This window comes from Gymnoscopelus microlampas (genome assembly GCF_963454915.1).
Source record: "Gymnoscopelus microlampas genome assembly, chromosome: 6".
NCBI classification, from domain to species: domain Eukaryota; kingdom Metazoa; phylum Chordata; class Actinopteri; order Myctophiformes; family Myctophidae; genus Gymnoscopelus; species Gymnoscopelus microlampas.
In genome coordinates this window covers 33511666-33536381 of record NC_139943.1, presented here as the reverse complement: position 1 = coordinate 33536381, position 24716 = coordinate 33511666, and the positions used below count along the sequence as shown (strand labels likewise).

General features: G+C 42.3%; 1 protein-coding gene across 1 annotated transcript in view; it reads right to left on the bottom strand.

The window, feature by feature from the left end:
- Window positions 1-24716, bottom strand: part of b4galnt4a (beta-1,4-N-acetyl-galactosaminyl transferase 4a) — a 331744-nt gene that overhangs the window by 144758 nt on the left and 162270 nt on the right. The window lies entirely within an intron of this gene.

The following is a 24716-nucleotide window of genomic DNA, read 5'->3' as shown; positions in this document are numbered from 1 at the left end:
CACACACACACACACACACACACACACACACACACACACACACACACACACACACACACACACACACACACACACACACACACACACACACACACACACACACACACACACACACACACGCCTCGTTCAATAGGCTAATTGCTCAGAAGTAATCAGTTCATTACAGTAAGGGCACCATATCTGTCATGCTTACTGTGTGTTCTCTTATTATTTATTTTGTCCTGTACTGTCAGCACTGTTGAGGGTGTATAGTGCTGTATATTGTGTTCATTATTATTAATGGTGATTCTTTGAGTGTGATGTATTTTACCCTGCTGTAACTACAGTACTTTTCTTGCCCTGCAACTGTATCTAAACTGCTGTGCTGTCTTTGACGACTGAATTTCCCCTGTGGCATCAATATAGTTTTTTGTTGCACGACAGCACACAACTAAGTATAAACCAGGTATAACTCTAATTCTAACTCCTAAACCTAACCGCTATCTTTTTCTAATTGTAAACGTCTATAAACATATTTTTTCAATCATTAAACAAAGGCTTTATTTTTCTCCTTGTGAGGACCAGGAAAATGGTCCTCACAACATCTATTTATCATATACTATACTGTAGTAATATACACACACACACACACACACACACACACACACACACACACACACACACACACACACACACACACACACACAGTGGAAGAGAAGACCATGGGGATGTACTGGGGCCACAATTAAGATCCTGCGGAATTCCCTCTCCGCCATTTATCCTTAATCCGGTGTTTGACTTCCCCAAAGCCCCCCATGGTCAGCATCCTCTAACCGTCCACCCCGACCAGCCAACACTCCATCCATCGCCCCGGGGGACGACTTCTCTCTCCCTCTCCCTCTCCCTTTCCCTGATCTGGGATTTAGCCGGGCGATCTGGGCCAGAACACTGTTGTGGCTCATTCTCATGCGGCTCATTAATGCTAATCGTTGCCGTCAGAAACCTCCTATCTCCATATTTCAACTTTTTGCGTTTAATTAATGCCCTACTTTGTCATTCTACAGCGTCAAACAAAAGTAGCAAAAAGACTTTTATTATAATTTTTTACCACAATGTTGTTGTTATGCCAATTAATCCCTTCCCACAAATAGCTCTGTATGTTCCCACTGCTGTTGTATCCTACTGGCTCCCTTGCCAGTGAGGAACTCCACCAGGAGGACGTAGAGCCTTACGGTGCGTTTTAACAGCGGGCAACTCTGGGCGATGCCGGGCGATATCGCCCAAAAAGATAAAGAAAATCCATCTTTCATCGCCCCCCGCCCACTTCGCCCGATCGCCGGCTCTCATAGACTTTCATTATATTTTGGGCGATGTTGCCCGGCATCGCCCGAGAGTTGCCCGCTGTTAAAACGCAGGGATAGTCCTACTCCTCCCGCCCAACACTCCCTATACTCATAGGTGCCGCCCCAGACCATAGCAGTACATGCAGTGACAAATATCACCCTTCCCACCCGGCTTCCCTACCCCAAACACGGGCCTATTGTGTTCGTATAGACGCATTTCCAGACAAGAACCAGTATGCGCACGCAGGCCAGGGCCAAAAGAACCCGACCGCTTATTAGATGCAATGTAACACAGCCTCACGTGTGAAAAAATACATCACAACAAACTTTCAGATGCTGTTTTCCTCCCAGTGCGGAAGAAGAAGGTTTAGGATTGATGTTCAATTCAATTCAATTCAATTCAATTCAATTTTATTAAAGTGTCAAATCACAACAAGTTGTCTCAAGACACTTTACATGTAGAGAAGAGACCCGACATCCCACCCTGAGCAAGCAATTTTGCGACAGTGGCAACGAAAAAAATCCCTCTTAACTGGAAGAAACGTCAGGCAGACCCTAGGCTCTAGGGTGGCGGCCTTCTGCCTCGACCGTGTCGGGGGAAAGAAGAGAGAGAGAGGGAGAGACAGAGGAGAGACAGAAAGAGATACAGTGCACGTAGTAACAATAACAATAGTAGCACATATAATAGTGAAAGATAGTAGGCCTATATGATAATATAATATAGTACAGCAATAATGTGTATGCAGTATATAATGGTACAATAAATAATGTTTACTGTGATCTCTCACTCTTGAAAAATATACCTTGGTTTATGTTATGTGTAAACAATTATAGCGATTCTCAAAGCAGTTGTCCCCCAAAAACCCACCTCCAGTGGCAGAGGGAGCGCTCCCTACGATCACGACACCAGAGCCTGCTTGCTCGCGCAGCTGTATCCCCTCAAACCTAATTTATGCTCCGCCGTGCGAAGGTGTTGCGCACAGAGGACGGCCGAGAACAGCAGACCTCCAAGCTCACAACGGTCACATCCGCGACGCGATGTGAGCTTGTATGTCAGCTGTTCTCTGCGCGCAATACCGTTGCGGGGTGAAGTATATATATGTCTCGCTAGGAGCGTCTCACCAGCCAACACACGAGAGGAGGTTGAATGAACAGAAACCAAGGCTCCCCAAAACAACAGGTTTAGGGATCTGTTGGGAATTGATTATGGATGCACTGGGAACGCTTTTCCATTTCGACGCCCCTCCACTTCGACGCACCGGGGGTCCGACAGGTGGATTCGAAACCCTAGACTCCGCAGTGGTAGTCTAGGTGTATCAACAAGAGTGTGTGACTAAATAATAACCACACTGGATCCATTGGAAAGGTAACCGTTTTGGACATACAAGGTTTCCTCCCAACATGGTCACAATGCTGATGCTCCAGTCAGCACGGCGGTGAGGAGAACAGAGCGTGAGGTGGAGGAGCAGAGTTGTGGGCCAGCTGTAAGAGGATAAAAGGCTGCAGGGCTCCCAGAGGAGCCACGGCCAGTCACTGTGCTGTTAAATGAGTGGCAAAGCCTCTCCTCTATATAGTGGCAACGTCTTTTGAGCAGCAGGGCCAGGGAAAAAGAACAAGCGCTTTCTGTCACACAGGGGCTCCGCCGTTAGGAAAAAGAACAAGGGAAGAAGAAAAGAAAATTAAGAAATACTGAAAGCACCAGAAGAAGAGGAGAGACGGGAGCTGTCGCGTGCCAAACTTTTGATTGCCGGGGTTTCTTTTTTTCTTTACTTCCTGCGGTGAGAGATGAAGGAGGGAACAGGTAATGGCGAAGGAATTTGACAAGTGGCTCCCCTACTGTCTGTCTGCCACCTGGGAAATGAGCCTGGTGCGTGTGTGTGCGTGTGCACGCGTGCAAGCGTGCGTACACAGTCTCCGCAGTCCGCACAAACACACACACACACACGCATGCAAACACACGTTTGTGAGTCACTCACAGAGTTCCTACTTTGTGAATGATAAAAAGGCGTTCAGATTTCAAGGAGCTGCGGCCTCAGACTAAACAAAGAGAGGAGAAGAGCACTGTGAGTGATTGCTAATGTGAGGTTGAAGGCTTGAAGGGATTCAAACTCACATTAGTATAAAACCTATACTTTGGGGGAAAGGGAGTGGGTGTATTCATTCTAGGCTTTACGGATAATAGGAAGGAGCAGGTGAGAGAAGGTGAACCTGCTGTGAACCTGTGCAATTAAGCTGCTACGGGTGAGGCAGTTCATTGAACTAATGGATCAATAAAAAATGTGCAGTTGGCGGCCGACCATTGGTCGGTCTCAGCTCCACACTTGTTAACTTAACCAATCACATAATCACTTCAATCTCAGACCGCTCTATTTAAACATGGACGTTACACTGCTCATTCCTGCTTGCTGTTTGCTGCTGCCTATGCTTTCTGCCTGCCTCACTTACTACACCGCTGTAGTTGCTGCTCAAGATCGTTGCTCAGCCTCCACCACCCCAGTACCCACCTGTTGTTTTAGATCTGCTTTATAAGTACTGGAGGATTCGGAAGGCCCCTATTGGTAGGGGAGATGTTGCGTACTTTCTCAAGAGTACCTAAAAGCAGATCCATTCATCGGCAAACTAAAATAAATGTACTGCATATTCATTAAGAAATATTTGCAGCCTTTCATGAGTTGTCCTGACTGAAGTGAAAGTATATATGAGTAGATACGTACGCGGTCATATACACACACAATTCCACACTGTTATCTAGAGATGGTCTAAGCGCAACATTTAACACTAAATTATACATAAATGTTACTTTCTGTGTCCTTATACGAAATATGTCCTACAACCAGTTTTAACACTATACACAGTCTGAGTCTCATACATGCATATTAGCATAGACTGCATTTGAGCAGCACTCAACATTTTTACTCATCAAGATCTCAACCAAGAAATCACATCACTCTTCTTGAAACCAAACAATCGCGTTACTTTCACGTCAAAACATCAAAACGAATGAACTAGGATGCAGACTCTGCCGTGCGCTACAAACGACGACTCCAAGTCCGTTCAAGTTTTACGGCTCTTACGTAAACAAACAGTTCGTCTCTCACCAGCCAGCTGCCTCTCCTGCTTTTTTTATGGCTGGACACACTTTTTAATGAAGGGAGGGTGATGGATTCTTCTCCTTTTTGTTTTTGTTTTGAGCAACGCATTTCTTTTCCGGTGAGTTGACGTGCCCAGCGTGACCATCTGTCAGACAATATTGTTTTTTGGGGCGTAGGACTTCAGACAGCTGTCAGTCAGCCTGACAATTAAACTCTTGTCTAATCTCCTGTGTGGATGCTTTAGTTTCCAAGATGACATTTACACTAATTTCTCCACCACGCCATGATTGATGATGGGAAACAGGTGTGCGTGCTGTTTCATACATTCTGTATGGATGAAAACAGAAGAGAAACGCAGAACAGTGTGCATGCAGCCATCCAAATAGTAGGGATGCTGCACAAACTGTCATAAATATGGCCTCGGTCAGTGGTTCTCAACCTTTTCAGGCCATGGCCCCACAAAATAATCATATTTGAACTGGGGACCCCCACCCTGACACGCACTTGGCATTGTGGGAGTTGAGGCATTACATTTAGTTTTACTCAGTTCCACAGACACATTGTGAAAATAGCCGTCTCTTAGAACGTCTCGCATTGCAGAACGCCTCGCAAACATCATGCATGTGCACCCACGTAGCATCAAAAAACACAATCTAAATGAAATAGATACCTCAGGTATGATCATAGGCCATTGAAAAGGAGTGAGTCTATTAAGATTGAAAAGCCTCAATAGACTGGGCACTTCTAACGGTGAAGGGCAGGCTATTCCAGAGCTTATAGTATATATATGCAGCAGCAAAGGCACGCTCTCTCCTGCATTTTAGCTTGGTTATGGGAACAGTCAGTAGCAGCTTGTCAGCAGACCTCAGTGCTCTGGCTGGAGTGTAGTCGTGCAAAAGTTCAGATAGATATGAGGGAGCCAGACCGTGTACAGATTTACAAACAAGTAAAAGCACCTTCACATTTATTCTAAAAATTGACAGGTCCTTCAGCTTCCTTGTGTCTTGCACTACACTCCTGGTATCTTGACCTTTTGGCCTTCCCAGTCTTGTCTATCAATGTCAGGAACTCACGGTCACTGCTAGGAGCTGGAAGCCCCTAGGAGTAGGAAGAGAAATGTTGACCATCTGCTTTCTTGATTATGGCATGAATAATTAACATACTGTCGAGCTCCATGGCGCTTAACAGGGACAGAAAGAAAGAAGGAGAATAATGCAATTATTCTGCTCTGGTTATTAACTTTCACATCGCACGTTCGCAGGAAATGAAAATATGATTTGTGGACTTATGGGAGCTGTCGGTTCTCTCTCTCTGTGTGTGTGTGTGTGTGTGTGTGTGTGTGTGTGTTGGGGTTGAGAAAATGAGCCCTTAGCTCTCTGCTTGTATACCCCTCCCACCCTCACCCCATTGTTCCTTCAATCTCTTTCTGTCCCTTCTTTCTCTCACTCTTTCCTAGTCTCTCTCTCTCTCTCTCTCTCTCCGTCTATTAGGCAACCTCTCCATCTACCTCTTCTTCTGCTTTCTCTTTTCCATTACGTCTCTCTCCCTCTCCCTCTCTCTCTCTCTCTCTCCCCATCCCTCAGACTGGTGCTTGTTTGTGCTTAACAAGGGAGATTAATTAAGCTCATTGGTATTCCGGAGCGCTGGCTCCAGCTGTTTCCCTGGGCTGCGGAGCAGCAAGGTCGTTCCTTTTGAAAGCGCGCCGGGGGGTGAGAACGCGGGGAGTCTAGAGGACGGGATTTACCCACAAACACCTCGACACACAGTGGGGTCAGGCCCTCTGCCACCGAGCGCGGCATCTCCAAAAGACGGATGGATAGATATATAGGCAGACACGTGGATGGGATGGGAAGGTGGACGGATGGATGAGGGGTTGAGGGGGACCTGGGGGTGAGCGATGGATGGATGATAAAAGCTCACAGACCAGACACATAATCAATCAATCCTTTTAGAACGCGGCGATAAACGACTCTTTCACGCGTGTTCACAAATAAATGAGACCCTTAAGCGACAAAGCGTAATTACTCACTCTCTCTCTCTCTCTCTCTCTCTCTCACCCCTTCCTACCCTGACAGACACATCGTCGCCGTCAGGCAGAAACCTCTTATCTCCATATTATAACTTTTTGTGTATTTACTTTTTTCGTAAAATGAACGCCCTACTTGATCAACCCACAGGGTCACACAAAAGCATCAAAAGTAGCAAATTTGCAAGCTCGAAACACTGTAGATCTGCTACTTTTGCTACTTTTGAATCCTTAAAAGTAACAGTTTTGGACATAATGAGGTTTCCACCCGACAGAGACGACATCCAACGCGGTCTGTAAACGCGCGCCATTTATCATGGCGCCGTGATTGAGAGTCAACAAGTTAAACGGCAATACAAACACATGATAAATAAGCAGCCTTGTCGGGGTGGTGATTGATACTCCCTGTTTAGCGTTGATGAGATGTTTAATGCATGAAGCCCCTCTGACGTGAGCCTCTTAACATCAGCTGTAATTACCAGCTAAAACGGCGCTAACACAAGACATTGGGGGCCCCCGCGCCAACACGAAACGAACCCCCCCCCCCCCCCCCCATTCAATGAGATATTCAAAATATGACATAGTGAGTTGTGGGGTGATCGTTCATAGCGTAAATAACATTAAACGACAACAGTTAATATGGACATTTCAATGGAGGATGAGATATAGTTCCTGAGCGATGCATGCTGTGTGCTGTCAGTGTCAAGTCTTGCAAAACAGGGTCAATGCGCTTAATGGTTAGAAAACCTCTCCAAATTAACCTGTTGTACCCCATAAAATGTCCAAGTTTATGTTAATAGTGTAGTGATATTTGTTAAAATGTCGGAGACAATGGGTGAGAAAACTGTTACTGTAAGTGAAAAATTATCAGCAAAATGATCAGTTTGAACCATACAGCAGCTATTTAAAAATAGCCGATCTAAGCTTGTAGATCTGCTATTTTCAAACATATCTTACAAATGTGGAACACTTTTGAAACATTAATTAACAACACAAATCTTGTATGGGGTTGAAGTGGTGGTAAATATTTTCAGATGGGGGTATATAGGTTCAGAGCAATGCTTTTCTAAAGTCAAAGTGACGGGACTTCAAAAGGGAAGCCAAAAAGTGGAACAGCACCCACAAGACAAGTGTCACAGCACTCTCTCCACTGGACCAGCCAATGGTGGAAAGTAACTAAGTACATTTACTCAAGTACTGTACCCAAGCGTAATTTCAATGCACTTCTTGAGTATTTCCATTTCTTGATAATTAATCAAATTATGAATCCAAAAATAGCAGATCTACAAGCTGGCACTCATCTTCTGCCAGAAGGACAGATCTCCAGGCAGGTCACCAAGACATGCTGCGCTGATCTAGAGCCAGTGTTCACCACCATATTCAACCCCTTCCCTGGCCCAGTCCGCCGTCCTCACATGCTTCACGTGCCCAAGTACTACTATCTGCCCCTTTTGATCAACGGGAGACCAGTGGAGAGGATAAGCATCTTCCAAGTACCTTGTTGTGCACATCACAGAGGACCTGACTCACTTTCTTTGTGGCAAAGAAAGGATAGACAACACCTGCAGGCAAGCAAGCGCCTGAGGTGTCTCAAAACCCTGAGCTCCAAGACTCAGCAAGAGGTTCTTATTTTCCCTGAGGCTGCCAGATACCTGAACAAGGACTAAAAAAAAACTACTGAAACCAAAACAAAACTGTCCAGCTACTGAATTAATAGCAATTCTTTGGAGCTTTTAGAATCTTGCCCCTACTCTATATTACAATAAAAAACAACTAAAACTAACACTAAATCTAATAAAAACTAAACTAAAACTATGGCTTTAAAACAATTATGTTAATAATTCAACTAGAAAACACGCTTTAAAAACAAATAAAAATGAACTGAAATTGAAACCATAAAACAAATGAAAAAACATTATTAACTTCGGTTAGAGCATGCAACAACATTTCGCTGCCTGTACCTGTATGGGTGAGTGGAGGCAATTTTGAGCAAAATTGTGTATGAATGGCATCGTCCTTGTATTTATATGTGCTCACATTTGCATTATGAGTGTGCTTGTGTAAGCCCAATTTGCTTATATTTAAATAACGCCAATTCATCAGAGGGTTTTTACTCCCCATGTGTACCTTAAAACAAACACGCCACAAATGTCTGACGAAGGAGTTTCACTTTCCTTCATCTGCTGTCCGAGCGCAACTTCCCCGTCTACCATTCACACCGAAGAGATGAACAAGCACATTTCCCCTGCTTTGAAGTCGTGCGTGCACGCAAGCACGCACGCACGCACGCACAAGCACACGCACACGCACACGCACACACACACACACACACACACACACACACACACAGTTAATTACCCAAATGCTCACTCGTTGGTTTTGCTAACTTTTGGGGACATTGCACTGGCTTACATTCTTTCTGTATCCCCTTAACCGATCTGATCTGACCCTAAAGCCCGAAACATACTTACAGGCAAGTAAACAAACGCAAATGACAGCGCCCGACTTGCGTACTGCAAACTAACAGCCCTGAAAGTGCATTCTCATGTCCCTGTGGAGGTAATAAACCCACACAGTTCTCCTTTTTTTCTTTTTTTACTATGGCCCACTATAGGAGAGCACAAATCGAAGCACACAGATTCATCCAAGAATTTCAGGTGCTGCATTTTAGAATGCAACAATGCGTGAAATGGAGTCTGGTACAGTGGTTGCATTAAGTAGCTAGCAACAGATACTGTACATATAGACTAACCTACTGTAAACACGGTTATCAAAGGTGCACTAGCACAGTACACCGGACCTTGAGATGTGCCAGCCAACGGATTAAACACCAACTAATAAAAGAGTATAGCCACACACTCGTAGCTGCCGTTGCAAGTTTTATTGTGGACACAGAGACAGAAACCAATTAAGCTTCAGGGTGACCCACTAAACCAACCTTAACCCTAATGTTACAGCCAGCCATTTTTTATTCTGTAATAAAATTAATCTAGGTTAATTATTTAGTATTCTGTATTTGTATTGTGTTGCTGTGTTACTCGTATGTTTCTGAGATGGAGAGGTGGAGAACTGGAGGTGTTGAGTGCCAAGTGACTGTCAGCTGCCTGTGGCAATTGATTGTCAAGTCTGTTGATCACTGGAGTCTGCCAGCTGCCCATGGATAATTGGTTCCCTCCATGGATTGAACAGCTCTGATAAACCCTGCTTGCATAGGCTGGGGAGAGTATTTCACCATAGACTGGGAGAACACTCACTATAAAGCTCACTCATTAACTGACTTTTGGAAAGGACTGACAGCTTCGACAGCAGAGACTCAATTCCTCCGTCCTTCCATCACACCAATGGCTTTATGGCTTTATTCTTTTGATAGTTTAGTTCTGTGGTTTTGTGTTTAGATTAGGTTTGTTATCAAGGTCTTTGTTTGTATAAATCCTTTTTGTAACTATTTTCAGTTTTTGGTATAATAAAATTCAGTTTTAAATTCTCCTTCTTGTTTATGTTACGGGCTTTATAACAAATTATTACACGGCTTGGTTGAATGCTCGATTCTGATTGGTCAGTCATCGGTCATTATTTCTGGATAATAACCGATGAGCTCAATAACGGACCGCTGTCTAATCAGAGACTCAGAACACCTGCTCATATCAACCTGCGCTGCTTGATTTTATGCTTTATCCAACATGACAGCCATGTAAACAAACAACCAATGTCATTTACAACCAAACGTTGCTCTCAAGAATGTTTTTGAAAACATTTGAAGTGAGAAATAGACGATGCAATAACCGAAAAGTCATTCTATTTGATCCACTACACTTCCTTGTTTATCGTGGCGCAACAACGGGGGAATACCAAAACGCTCGCCCCAAAACATAGTCGCCCCGGGGCAAATCCGGCGGTATTACAGGCAAATCGGCAGTAAATAGAATGGGGGGCGAGTGTGTTTTGGGGCGAGTTTTTTTCCATTTCGTCATTTGTTTTTGCGAGGCGAACTTGTCCGCCCAGCCCAATACTTATGGAATACTTTCATTGCCGTAAGCAAGGAAATACTTCGTTTTGTTGTTACTTTTGGGTAAATGTATTTATGTATTTATTAAGTAGCCGTGTAATAAGCGGGATAATGCATGGGGAGGTAGTCATTATTGAAATTTAAAGCCCTTCATGCATTATCCCTTGCATAATGCATGGACCACCATGGTCCCTCGTTTGAGTATTCAGAGCCTTCAGTGTGCTCCCCTATGCAGATAAATACAAATATCGTACTTTTTACTCCAGTACATTTCTGGGAAGGGACTCTTGGGACTCTATGTCTGGGTGGAAACCTCATACAGTATGTCCAAAACTGTTACTTTTCAGGATTCAAATTCAAAAATGGTCAAAACGCTCAAAACGCATTGCTTTGCGCCGCTTTACGAGCTTGTAGATCTGCTACTTTTTTTGAAAAAACATGGAAATAAAATATGGAAATAAGAAGTTTCTGCCCGACAGCAACGATATTATGAGTTAAACACTTAAGCCCTATTTTAAATAGTGAAAATAGCCCATGTACAGTACATGGCGTGAGAAATGCTCACAGAAACAGAAATACTGTATCTGGAAACACATCAAGGTCAAGATATCTTCGTATTCTGTAAGTCGTACTACTTTCTGTCACACAAAGCCTTTATATTGGTACGAAAAACCAATAAAAAGAAAAGCCAACCTTTTGTATCTTGGCTCAGTGTATTGTGTATAACAGTAACATTCCATCAAAGTGTGGGTTTGTGTGAGCACACCACAACACTGTCTATTACAGTTTTTGAGTGGGATGTATTATTGAACTGTGTGTGTGGAGTAGATCGTTGCTGTCGGCCAGAAACCTCTTATCTCCATATTATAACTTGTTGTTTTTTTTCGTAAATGAATGCCCTACTTTACAGCGTCACACAAAAGCATCAAAAGTAGCACAGGCCCATACAGTACGTTTTGAGCTTGTAGATCTGCTACTTTTGCATTTGAATCCTGAAAAGTAACAGTTTTGGACATATGAGTTTTTTCCACCCGACAGAGACGAGATACATTTACCACACACCCATCCGTGAAACAGATACATATTGTTGTTGTCGGGGAAGAAACCTTGCATCTCCATATTTAAACTTTTTATGTGTTTTTTTTCTTACTTCGTTATATTAAAGTGAACCCCCCCCCCAAGGACGCCTGGGGGTCCCCGGACCCCACTTTGAGAACCACTGGTCTAAAGATACAGTATGATCCGTTGAATGGTGAAGGTGATAGAGGAGAGCTGGGGTCACGCGTTGCGTCTTTTCGGTATCGATGGGCGAGACAGACAGAGAGAGAAAGAGAGAGATGATGAAGATTTATTACTCTCTTCTCTCCGTCATCCATCTGGGCTTAATGCGCCAGGACACCTGCAAACTCCCCCCCCAGGAAACTGGGCTCAAATCCAAATCAAGTACAATTTGGGATACTTTTATTAGTATCTTTTTCATAGTATTACGAGTATTACATTTTTTGGATCCTTGACATTTTTATCCACTACACCTCAAAGGCAAATAGTTACTTTTTGCTCCAGTACAATTATTTGAAAATTTTAGTTATAGTTACTTTGTAGATTTAGATTATTATAAAACGAAAAAAAAACATAGATGAACAAATTAAGCCCTATTTTAGTCTCGAAAATAGCAGATCTAAAAGCTCACAACGTGTTGCATTGCGGCAACATAAGCTATTTTCGAAAAAGTTAAAAAATGTTTGAAAAAATTCTATAACTTTTATTGTAAGTAAATCGTCTCTGTCAGGAAAAAACACAAAAAGTTAGAATATGGAGATTTTGTTTATGTAGGACTTTTACTTGTAACAGGGTACTTCTATATTGTGGTATTTCTACTTTTACTTTAAGTGAAAAAAAAATACTTCTTACACCACAGGAATCTGCATTCACGGGGAGAACTCGGGACCGATGATGTCAGGCGGGTTAAAAAGCTAAACGTTAGCGCGAGGAGGCAAAAGCAATCCAGCTGTCAAAATAGGAGCACGCATGCATAAAAGTGGGCTATTTCCATCAGCAAAACACTTAAGAAGTCATTATGCATGCGCTGTGTTTCCAAACGGCTGAGGAGAGGAGTGGGGAAGCATGGTTGCCCCCGTCACAACGCACGCTCCACGTGCAACAAGACGGATTGAGCTGACATAGAGCTGAAAGAAACGTCTATTCCTCTGCACCTGCCGGCCAGGGGCGGGAAGTAACTAAGTACATTTACTCAAGTACTGTATACTTAAAGGACGACTTCACCCATTTTCAACCTATTTTCATTGGTCCTCACTAATAACCTGCCAACCAGTGACATCATCCATGGGGAATCCAAGCTAATAGAAACTGCAGGCTTTCTATTCCTGGAAAGTTAGCATGCTATAATGGAAGCCATTGTTCTCGCATTAATACAAATAAAAATAAAACATTTGAAAAAAACGATGATGACACTGGTTTCTGAAGTGTCCACAGCCCTCCTATGAGACACAGACCGAGTAGACAAAATGGTACCATGATATATAATTTATATCATGAGCATTGGTGAGGACCATTATATATGAAAATAGGTTGAAAATGGGTGAAGTCGTCCTTTAAATACAATGTGTTTTTTTAGTAGGGTTAGTATTTACATTGTGTGATACTTTTTTAACTTCTACTCCACTATATCTCAGAGGCCAATACTGTACTTTCTACTCCACTACAATTATTTGACACCTTTAGTTACTAGTTACTTTTCAGCCAGCTTGAAACAGAATTTTCTTTTTTTCATATTGTGGGACTGCTACTCTTACTACTGCTACTCGGACGACTTTACCCATTTTCAACCTATCTTCATATAATTGGTCCTCACTAATGCTCATGATAAAATGGTGCCATTTTCTTCTACCTGCCTTCCAGTCAGGTTTTTTTTTCCAAACAAGATTTCAAATGTCAAAACGCGAGAACAATGGCTTCCATTATAGCATGCTAACTTTTCAGGAATAGACAGCCATTATAGCTTGGATTCCCAATCAATGATGTCACATGTTTCGGAACTGTCCACAGCCCTCCTCTGAGACACAAAGTCAGTTATGGTACCATATTGTAATACGCATTAGTGAGGACCAATTATATAATAAAGATCAGGTATTATGGTTATAGTAGGAGGAAGATTTTTTTTTCAAAAAAGTGTACAGAAAGTGTTAAAATTATGTTTTTATGTGGACACGCCTCCAGTTCATTAAGTATACCTGGTTCTCACCTTAGCACCTCCTCCACCACCTTAGCACCACCCACCTGTCCTAGTCCCTCCTCTTCCTCATGCCCACACCTGTTGTGTTATGATAATTAGGGGGAGGGTATAATTTTACTGTGTCATTAAAGTGCGTTTGACCCTCAAGGTTTCAGCCTCCAGGTAGAAACTCAAAATAGTCAGAGAAGACATAAAACACCACCAGGGGGCTTAATGAAGTTCTATCAACCTCATAGACACATGCAAAACAGAAAAAGTGCAAAACCATGGCACCACCTCTTTAAATAAAAAAAATCGGAATACTTCTATCTACAGCACCTGCTGCCCTCTCCCCCTCCTTCCCCTCCTCCCCGGGCCTTGACCCAGCTGACTTCCTTCAGCCAGTAGAAATACAGCGTTGGAAATATAGCACAGGGTGCTCCCCGCTGCTCCACAAAGTATTTTTACCATTCTTTTATAGCATAGACTTTATAAGGTCTGCTCCCCAATGCTTTACTGGCCTGTAAATGAACAGCCAGCCTACACTCAGGCTGGTCGTTTACTGTACTTTACTGTACGATATTATAACACTGGTGGACAGTAACGAAGTACATTTACTTGAGTACTGTAGCCTACTTAAGAATAGTTTTTCTTTTTGTATCTATACTTCACTTCAGTATTTGAATTCACTGCATTTAAAAGACAAATATTGTACTTTTGAATGCACACAATTTCCAAGAAGGCTTATTAAGGACATTATAAATTAAGTACTTAAGCCCTATCTCAAAAATAGCGAAAGTTGCAGCTCTACAAGCTCACAACGCATCGAGATGCGACACCTTGTGAGCTTGTAGATCTGCAATTTTCTAAAATGTCTGGAAAATATTTTATTTTGTTTGGAAAATGTACTTTTCCACCATCAGTTGATGCTTCAAATCCATATGAGTAAAATCTCTGGGGTGATTTGTTTATTTCTGGAACACAGTTCTATGATGCGATCTAAGATTTGCCGATGTTAATTCCAATACAAAAAATAACACTGTGACCCAGGGGGATAGCGTCAATGTCAGACTTCTGATGTCAGGCTCTATTTGTACTTTTGAATGCGATAGACAGGCAAAATCCCTAAACAGCAACACTAGCAGGCACTTTTTTTGTTTGATTTTCATTGCAGCTGAAAAGGCCTCAGAACAAAAAAAAAACTGCATTGGCTCACTGGAGTGGATTTTTCAGTTAAAACCTTCTAATACACGTTTGAAGGACCACGATAAAGACTGTTAATGTTTTGTAAACCAGCATGTCATGACACCTTTAAAACACAACGACAACTGAAGCTTATTTTAAGTTTTTCTGTTTCTTATTCATCATCTTCTCAGTTTAGCTTGCGCATCAAGTCATCAATTGTGACCTTGGGTTGAGTGGTTGTGCAGACTGGAGAGAGTTGGCAAGTTGTGCGCGTGTGGCGTTCCCAGACTACAGAGGGGCTGACAGGGACATTAAACCATTAAGGCCGGGAAAGCATCTGTGTCATTTTAAGATTTCTTTGGGCTATTCAAAAATAGCAGATATACAAGCTCATAGCACGGCACTGATGAGCTTGTAGATCTGCTATTTTTTTTTTTTTATCGTGAACATTTTGTGCAAACCTTTGAATATATATATTTTTAAAGCAAACATTTGTCAAATATTTTGTTCCAGGGACCCCCAGAAGCAAAGATTTGAGTTACAAATGTTCGCTTTAAAAATATATATATTCAAAGATTTGCACACATTTTAAGTGTTTTATGTGTTCCCGGTCTTAATGGATTAAACACCAAGCAGCGAGGGGCATTTTTAATTACTTTCTGTCTGTCTGGCGTCGCGCAGACAAAGGAGATGAGAGATGTTTGCAGATGGCACTCCACAACACAGAGCGAGAGAAAAGGAGCGCACACAGCAAAGAGGAGGGAAGAGGAGACATAATGATACAAAGTGATGAAGTGCTAGCGACGCAACAGAGACCAGAACTATGCTATGAGGACAGAGAGAGAGAGAGAGAGAGAGTGATGAATTTAAAAAGAGGAGAGAAACAATAAGAAGTGCTGGAGGAGAGCAGTCGTGGAAAGTACTGTATACTTACTCAAGTATTTAAAATGTTCAGTGCTTTACACTTGTACTGCGCTACATTGCAGAAACAAATATGTGACCGCTTACAGTGGTTTGAGACACAACGGGGCCATGGTAATTTTTCAGGTTTTTACATATTATTAAAGTACAGAATGTAAGCTTTCATATGATGTGAAATTGGACAATATTTGAAGAAGATGTGATCATTTTAAACTTGTTGAACCAGAAACCCCAAAGTATAGAAAATGCCCTGGCAAGATTTCTAACTTTCAACACCTCTGGGGCCCTGAAAATGGGTGTGAAAATGGGAGTGACATAGGTGTTAACTCCACCCCTAACCATGCCCCTAACCACTCCCCCACTAGCTGTACTGTCAACTGTCAGCTGTCAATACTTGAAACACAGACCATGTATGTATTTTTATGTGGCAGGGCAGCTGACATAAACCAGGAGAAAATCCTAAGGGAAGAATGAAGTAATCCAGAACTTTTTATGTTTTTAAGTCAGTAGATCATCAAATAATCATAATAATAATAATAAAGTGTATTAAGTGTTTTAATAAAGTGTAGAATGTACTTTATCCATTACAATTATTCTAAAACTTTAGTTACAAGTTACTTTTTAGTTTACTAGACCGGTGCCACCGGCCTACAAAGGAACAATGCAAGTTGGAGATTCATGTCGAACCTAGTTATGCAAACTCCTTGTACCCATTGTCAGAGTACCAGAGAGGTACTGTACTGTATACTGTACTGTACTGTATACTGTACTGGCACACTGCACTGTTTCTATACACAGGTAAAGATAAAGGCTGGCGTTAGTCCCCTGGCACCCCACCCCTCCCCCCCTCCATCGACCAGCCAGCCTCCCAAATGAAACCTCTGAAGAGAAGCCAAGGCAATGAACACCTGTTTTACTTTTCTCTTTATCTTATACTTGACAGGTTTCTTTTCTTTTCTCTTTCTTTCTCTGTGTTCCTCTTTGTCATTATCTTTGCCAGGAGAAGATATTGCATTCAGCCGTGTGTGTGTGTGTGTGTGTGTGTGTGTGTGTGTGTGTGTGTGTGTGTGTGTGTGTGTGTGTGTGTGTGTGTGTGTGTGTGTGTGTGTGTGTGTGTGTGTGTGTGTGGGTGTGTGTGTAGAGTGCACCAGTGGTTCTCAAAGTGGGGTCCGGGGACACTCAGAGTTCCTTGAGGGGGATCCAAATGGACCCTTGCAGGTCTAGTAACTCTGAGACTGAGAGTGGTCCATTCGGTTCCATTTGCAAACTCTCTGAGTCATGGGTTTTCAGTTAAATTAAAAGTTTGAGAATCACTGTTCTAGAATATTTCCTTTATCAGTCTTCGTTATCAGTCTGGAAAAGGATGTCAGGAAAATAGGGAAGAAAGAAGAATGAGATAACTACAGTAAGTGTGCACGTCATCCAGGGTCATTCATCGCTGGCTATAGCGTAACAGGTTGGCAGGCGTTAGGACGAGCACTTAGAGGTGATGATAAGTGATCCTCCTCACCCACTCTCATTATGCAGTGTCTGATTTGGACCAAGCATTCATTTAGCTTATCCTGGACCCAGAGAGAATCACGTTCGGTCATACTATATTAACAGCATTTCACTCTGGAGCAGTGTTTCTCAAAGTGGTGTCTGGGGACCCCAAGGGTTTCCAGGGGGTCCTCAGAAAAAATGTGTTAATGTAGCGTCACACTCATTTTAACCACTTTAACCATATTTTATACTTTGGCTATACATAAATAGCAGATATACAAGCTCACATGAGCTTGTGGATCTGCTATTTTTGAAAAAAATGTTGAGGCAATCTTTGAATATATATTTTTAAAGCGAATATTTTAAACTCAAATCTTTGCTGCCTTCTGGGGTCCCTGGCACAACATATTTTTGAGCCGGGGGTCCACAGCCAAATACAAATCAATTTGGGGGTCCTTGATATGAAAAGGTTCGAGAACTGACCTAGAGACCCTTGATTATAAGAGTAGAAAACAAAAAGGTGCAATCTCAGTCTGTATACAATGCAGTTTGCGTTTCGGCGTCAAGCCTTCCTGATACACACTGAGGAAGGCTTGGCGCCGAAACGTGTATTATGCTGTGTTTGTCCGTGCACATATGAATTAAAAGTACCAGAAGGACTTCAGAGTGCTGGCTATCGCTTTCTTACTGTGAGCCTTGATGATAAGTGATCCTCCTCACCCACTCATTATGCAGCGTCTGATTTGGACCAAGCATTCGTTTAGCTTATCCTGGACCCAGAGAGAATCACGTTTTGGTCATATACTATATTAACACTACAGCATTCCTCTATGGATAGTGTGAGAGAGAGAGAGAGGGGGGGGGGGGAGCTGGCGAGGTGCCCAGGGAGGAGAGATGGTGATGTTGAGAGAGAGAGGAGGAAAAAGTGGATGAAGAAGAGACTGAGGTGCTCAGCAGAAATGTCAGGCCTGCTGGTTTTGTGTAGTCAAGCTACGTGTTTTCATGCCGCTAAACTCCCCTGGTGACTAAACCTCCTCAACATGCAAAACACCTAACCTGTGGGCCGTGAGGATATTACAAGAGCGGCCGCCGAATAATTGGCAAAACACTACGATTTTAATGATAACATACATTTATATTACAAAATGTATGCAAAAAAAAGGCACAATAATTTGATGACAGCGGTTCCGGTAGGAGACACAAAGAGTCTCCTTTGTATCTCCTACCGGAACCGCTGCCTACCGGTCCGCTGGTCATCAAATTATTGGCTTAGGAATGCGACAAAAACTAAAAATATCCACAAATTCAAGTCTCCATGGGGTGACTAATCGATTTTTTGGGTGAAATATCCCTTTAAGACTTTGAAAAAAAAAAATGTCATTGTGATACCGATAAATAGGAGTTAGTGAACGTTACTAAAGTTCCATTGATCCAAGCCGGAACACAATTGAATGATTGGGTCATTAAAATGAACATGCTCTGAAAATGTGTATGCAGCCCACCCACCACTTAACACTAAGTGGTCAGATAGGGGGGTTTTCTAAGTGGGCCCTGAGCCAGAAAAGGTTGGAAAGGGGAACCTCTGCAATACACAGTAAAGTAGCCAGTATACATCTTCTTTGCCGTCAGGTTTGAAAGCGTTGTATATTGTCACGTGAGCATTTAAAGCACTTTTTGTGCAAATCTTCGAATATACATATTTTTAAAGCAAACATTTTTAACTCAAATCTTTGCTTCTGGGGGTCCCTGGGACAACATATTTTGATGGGGTCTGCGGCCAAATACATATCATTTTGAAGGTCCTTGACATAAAAATGTTTGAGAACCACTGATAACATATCCTTTTCAGACAAACAGTTAGGATTTAGAAGACCTTTTGTAGAATCGGACCCTCAGGCCTTAATGGGTTAATTACGTGACTCATACTAGGGCTATTATAGCCAAGTAATGGCTCCTTGCAGCACAGTTATAGTGGGGAGTGTGGGCAGAACGTGTATGTATATTCATGCATTCAAGGTGAGGTCAGGCGGCCTAGTATTGATTGTAGGTGTAGTTAATCTCAGTACAATCTCAGTGATAACAGTAGAGAGTCTTCTCTCTCTATTTACTGTCAGGGGGTAATGAAGACAGGCCCACCTCTTAGGGGTGTTGGGCCTCCGGCGTATCGATCTACCGCTGGCTCTCCTGGAGCCGCCGTTAGTATAATGAAGTGTGCACGGCTACGTGCATGTTAATTGAAAGACGCAAAGGTGGCTCTTCAACCAGTACTCAGATTTAACACAATGCAGAAAAGTCAAAGGCCTGTATTAAGAATTTTACTTGCGTACAAGTACAAAAGTATTGGCAGCATTTTCCCTTTTTCAAAAATAGTAGATTTACAGTACAAGCTCACAATTAGTAAAGTAATTTTCGAACAGATAAACTATAAAGTAGTGCCTAAGTAGTTAATGCATGTTTTGTAATAATAATCTAAATCTGCAAAGTAACTAGTCACTACAGCTGTCAAATAATTGTAGTGTATAACAGTATAAAAAATCTGTAAAAGTCCAGTAAAGTCAAATACTTCAACATTCTACTATGTTAGTACAGTACTTAGTTACTTTCCACCACTAGAGCTCCGTTAGTTCTCCTGAAGCCAGTATAAAGGAAGTGTCAGTATAATGAAGTGTGCATCCAGGGCTGTGTGCATGTTAATTGAAACCCAAGGTGGCTCTTCACAAGGACTAATATGTGGGGGTCGTGTTACAGGAATACCATACTGTTTTTCAGCATCATCTCCATGTCTTTATCGGTATCAATACTTGATCAATACAAAGGGTCAAGTCCCGTCACCGCTCTGTGTACTTCCAGCAAATCGAAAGCACCACAGATTGTCGGCGTGGCGACGTAGTCATGTGCCGGCTCGGGGACATTAATAGCTATGGCCATTCTCCCCTCTGCCACTAGGGGCAACTTCTCAGGAAGTTTTTCCCATTGCAGTCTTTACTTTGGGGACCTTTAGCGTGAGCCAGTCATTGGAGCATGTTCTATACGTTACAGGATTCCATTCCAGCATAGATTTAATATACAGCGGTAAAGTCCCTTCTTAACTGCCTTAAAAATAAACAGGTACCAGTGTTTGTTTTGCATGTCAGTCAAGGAAGGCCAACCCACTCTATCATACTGCAGTCATGAGTCCTATAAAGTTCACCAGATACAAATCGCAGAGCAGAATGATAAACTGTATCTAAGGGCTTGAGGACAGAAGGAGCAACATTCCCATAAATGACATCTCCATAGTCCAACACAGAAAGAAAGACTGCTTCAATAACACTTTTCCTACATGTTATTGGGAAACTAGCTCTGTTTCTGTAAAAACAAATCTTTTGCCATAGTTTACAAGCTAAAATTGTCTATATGGCATTTAAAAGTAAATTTGTCATCAAGCCAGATTCCAAGGTACTTGTATTCAGCAACCCTTTCTATATTGGATCCATTTGAGGTAGTAATGCGTAACTTATTGTAGTCAATTTCCCTGGCCCTAGAAAATAACATCAATTTAGTTTTGCCTGCATTAAGTACAAGCTTCAGCTCTCTAAGTGAGTCCTGAAGTGCATTAAATGAAAGCTGCAAGTTCTCAGTTGCAAGCTGGACAGAATTAGCAATACAATAAATAATGGTGTCGTCTGCATAGAAATGGGCTTGGCAACCATCTAGAGACAAAGCAATGTTGTTTATGTACAGTATAGGGTAAATAGATAAGGGCCCACAATCGATCCTTGAGGGACGCCTTTTGAAATGGGTAAGAACCTTGAATGGGCTCTCCCAGCTTTCACACACGGAGATCTCCCAGCCAGGTAGCTCTGAAACCAACAGCAGGTATTTCCATGAAATCCAATGATGTGTAATATATTTAAGAGGAGTGTATAATCAACTGTATCAAAAGCTTTTGATAAATCTATGAATAGGGCAGTGCAGTGTTTTCTTTTATCCATGGCAGAAACTATATTGTTTACAATTAGGGTAGTGGCTATGATTGTGCTACGTTTCTTAGTGGAGGAGTAGGGAGACCACCTCTAACCACTGCAGATGTACTAATCACACTGTATTAAGATACCGTACCATACACATTGGATAAAATAATGTTTCATTCATTAAATTAAGTTTTGTGTTGCAGCTTTAAGCTAATATCTTCATGGGCCTGCGTGTGTGTGTGTGTGTGTGTGTGTGTGTGTGTGTGTGTGTGTGTGTGTGTGTGTGTGTGTGTGTGTGTGTGTGTGTGTGTGTGTGTGTGTGAGGGCGCAAGTGTAAGTGTGGTGTGCACGTTGCGATATGTGTGTTTTGATTCATTGGTAATTGTAGAGGAGGTTAAAAAGGTCACAAGCAGCCCGCGGCAGCAGAGCAGTTCATAGTCAAGTCATATAATGAATCCTCTACTTCTCCAGGCCTATATATCATTCATAATTTAATATAAATTGTAATGGATTCGCTTTTAATAACTAGTTACATGATTAAACTCTTTGTGTGCGTGTGTGTGTGTGTGTGTGTGTGTGTGTGTGTGTGTTTCTTGGGGTGAGTTTATTACAGCGGTGGTTTCAGGCCAGGGGCGTTGAGGGGACCGGTGTGCGGAGGACATAGTTATCTGGCTTCACGCTCTCTGAGGCGCGTGCGCGCACGCACACGCACACACACACGCGCACACACACACACACACACACACACACACACACACACACACACAGTCAGAGGGGTTTCCTGCAGAGAACAGCAGGGAGCGGTCTGCTCAGGCACTGCATGCGTTTCATAGCGTACTGTGTCCAGTCATGTGTGTTTTTTTTCAGGAGTAGATTGGGGTCCCAGAGATTAGAAAATATATATACCTATCTGTAGCATAATGCATATCGTTGCTGTGAGGCCGAAACCTCTTATCTCCATCATTTTAACTTGTGTTTTTTTTCTCGTAAATGAACGCCCTACTTGATCATACAACTACAGCATCACACAAAAGCATCAGAAGTAGCAGATCTACAAGTTCGAAATGCGGCGCAAAAAGGCGATGCATTTTGAGCTTGTAGATCTGCTACATTTGCTATTGTTTTATTTAAATGCTGAAAAGTAACAGTTTTGGTTATCAAACTATGGGTCCTTGAAATGAAAAAAGGTTGAGAACCACTCTCTCTTCCAGTCTGTCTGTCTGTCTGTCTGTCTGTCTGTCTGTCTGTGTTGGAGCCTCTACCTCGGTTGTTTTCCGTGTTTGATGAGGTCATGACGAGCGCGGAGCGGGTCATGGATGACTGACAGCACTTTGTGTGCACGAAGTCTCCGCCAGCTGCCCCGTGTCACATCCCATCAGCAGTAATCAGAGGAGACAGACAAGCCAACCCAGGCCCAACGCCTATCTAATGACCCCTCTGTCCTTCGCCTCTGCCGTCTTCCTCAGGAAGACGTGACAAGAGCAGTGGAGGAAGAAGTCCTCCTACTTGAGTAGAAGTAGCAAACGGACAGCGTCACACAAAAGTATCAAGAGTAACAGATCCGCAAGCTCGAAACGCGGTGCGAAGCGACATGTTTTGAGCTTGTAGATCTGATACTTTTGAATTTGAATCCTGAAAAGTAACAGTTTTGGACATATGAGGTTTCCACCCGAAAGAGACAAAATACATAAGTTCTGTTTACTTGAGTAAAAGTGCATAAAAATAAACGTACAGTACCAAAAGTACTCATTATGCGCCATTTCACACAAGTTTTTAAAATGTATGAAATTTCTCTTTTGGGTCTTGAGCTAAAAAGGTTGGGAACAACTGATCTATACAAATACAAATGGCCTGTGTTCAGAGGGAGGGTGATATATTTGTGTCACTGCACCTACAGAACTCCTACAGGCTGGAGTGGCGCCTGTCAGCGGGGAATGTGGAGCGGGAGGAGAAGGATGAAAGTCCTCCCGGTGAGGGCACCTCCTCACTGGCAGGTGAGTGTTGATTTTGACAGCAAATTTAAAATTTGATTTAGTTTTAGTCAGTCTTTTGATTAAAATTCCATTTAGTTGCAGTCATATTTTAGTCATCTGAAAGGTTTTAGTTTTTGTCTAGTTTTAGTCGACTAAATATCATAAGACTTTAGTCGACTGAATGTACAGTTGATATAGTCGACTAAAATGTATTTTGGCGGTGCCTTGATGGATAATGATGTAATGCCTGATTTTATACTTGGTTGCATGCTGAAAATAGCAGATCTACAAGCTCACAACGCGTCGCAGCGCGACGCGTTGTGAGCTTATAGATCTGCTATTTTCAGAGCGCAACACCCCAGCGCAACCAAACATAAAATTACTTGTTTTAGTTCTGCTGGATCTCTTCTCCACTAGTCCCTCCCTAACATTTTACTCTAGTTTTTAATTGTTGATGAAATTGTCAATATATATATATATATATTATTAGTTTTAGTCAGTTTTTATTTAGTTTTCGTCAGTGAAAAAAGGTAGTCGACGAACATTTTTCGTCATAGTTTTAGTCGACGAAATCAACACTGGGTGAGTCAGTAGGATACAACATCAGTGGGAGGAATTAATTGGCATAACGACTTGAGGAAAAAGGGGGTAAAAACGAATTGGCTACTGTATATTTAATAAAATGAAAGAGAATAAACTGGTTCAGACGATCTGCGTCAGCTAACGTCACCTGATTAAAAGGGCCGTGGTGGTATCGCCATAGCAACTGCACTTGAACTGACCTTCAGAAGTCTTTGGGAGTCGGGGCGGGGAGATGTGAGGGAGCCTCATTAAACCAGCTAATATCCGCAAAATCTCACTGATGATGACCACTCAGGCCCTTTGCGTACGTTACTATGACAACTCGCATGTTCCGTTGAACTTCAGAGGGACCGCGCTGTGGTGATAATAAGGTATAAGGAATTATGTGAATGTGATGGAAAGCAGGGCGATTTGTTCAGGATCTGAATGATCTTTATTATTGTATGTATCACAGTGGGTGTAATTCGTTTTTGTGCAAAGCTCCATCATTCATAGGTTTCAGGAAAAAAAGGGGGGTGGGGTTCATTTATACATATTGTCGCTATCGGGCAGAAACCAATCTCCATTTTTCTACTTATTTTTTTCATCAGTGCTATTAAACACCCTTTACGTCTGTGTGTGGGTTTTACAAATATTGAACCAATGAAAAGTATTAAAAAGCGCTTCTGATTAACCTGATTATCAGACTGAGTGTCCACTCAGAGAGTAGACATCTGACAATGTATAAAGTCACCATACTAACTTTGATGAGGCAGTATTGTGTTGTTCTAAAAACATGTAATATAGGATATCATAAAAAAGTAGCAGGTACTGTATGTAGGCTACAGTGTATAATACTTATGGTTATACATATGGTGCAAAAAGTAGCAGGTAATGTATGTGCAAGAGGTTAGATATACTAAGGTGCAGTTTGAAAAGATAACAGCAGGTGCAGTACATAAG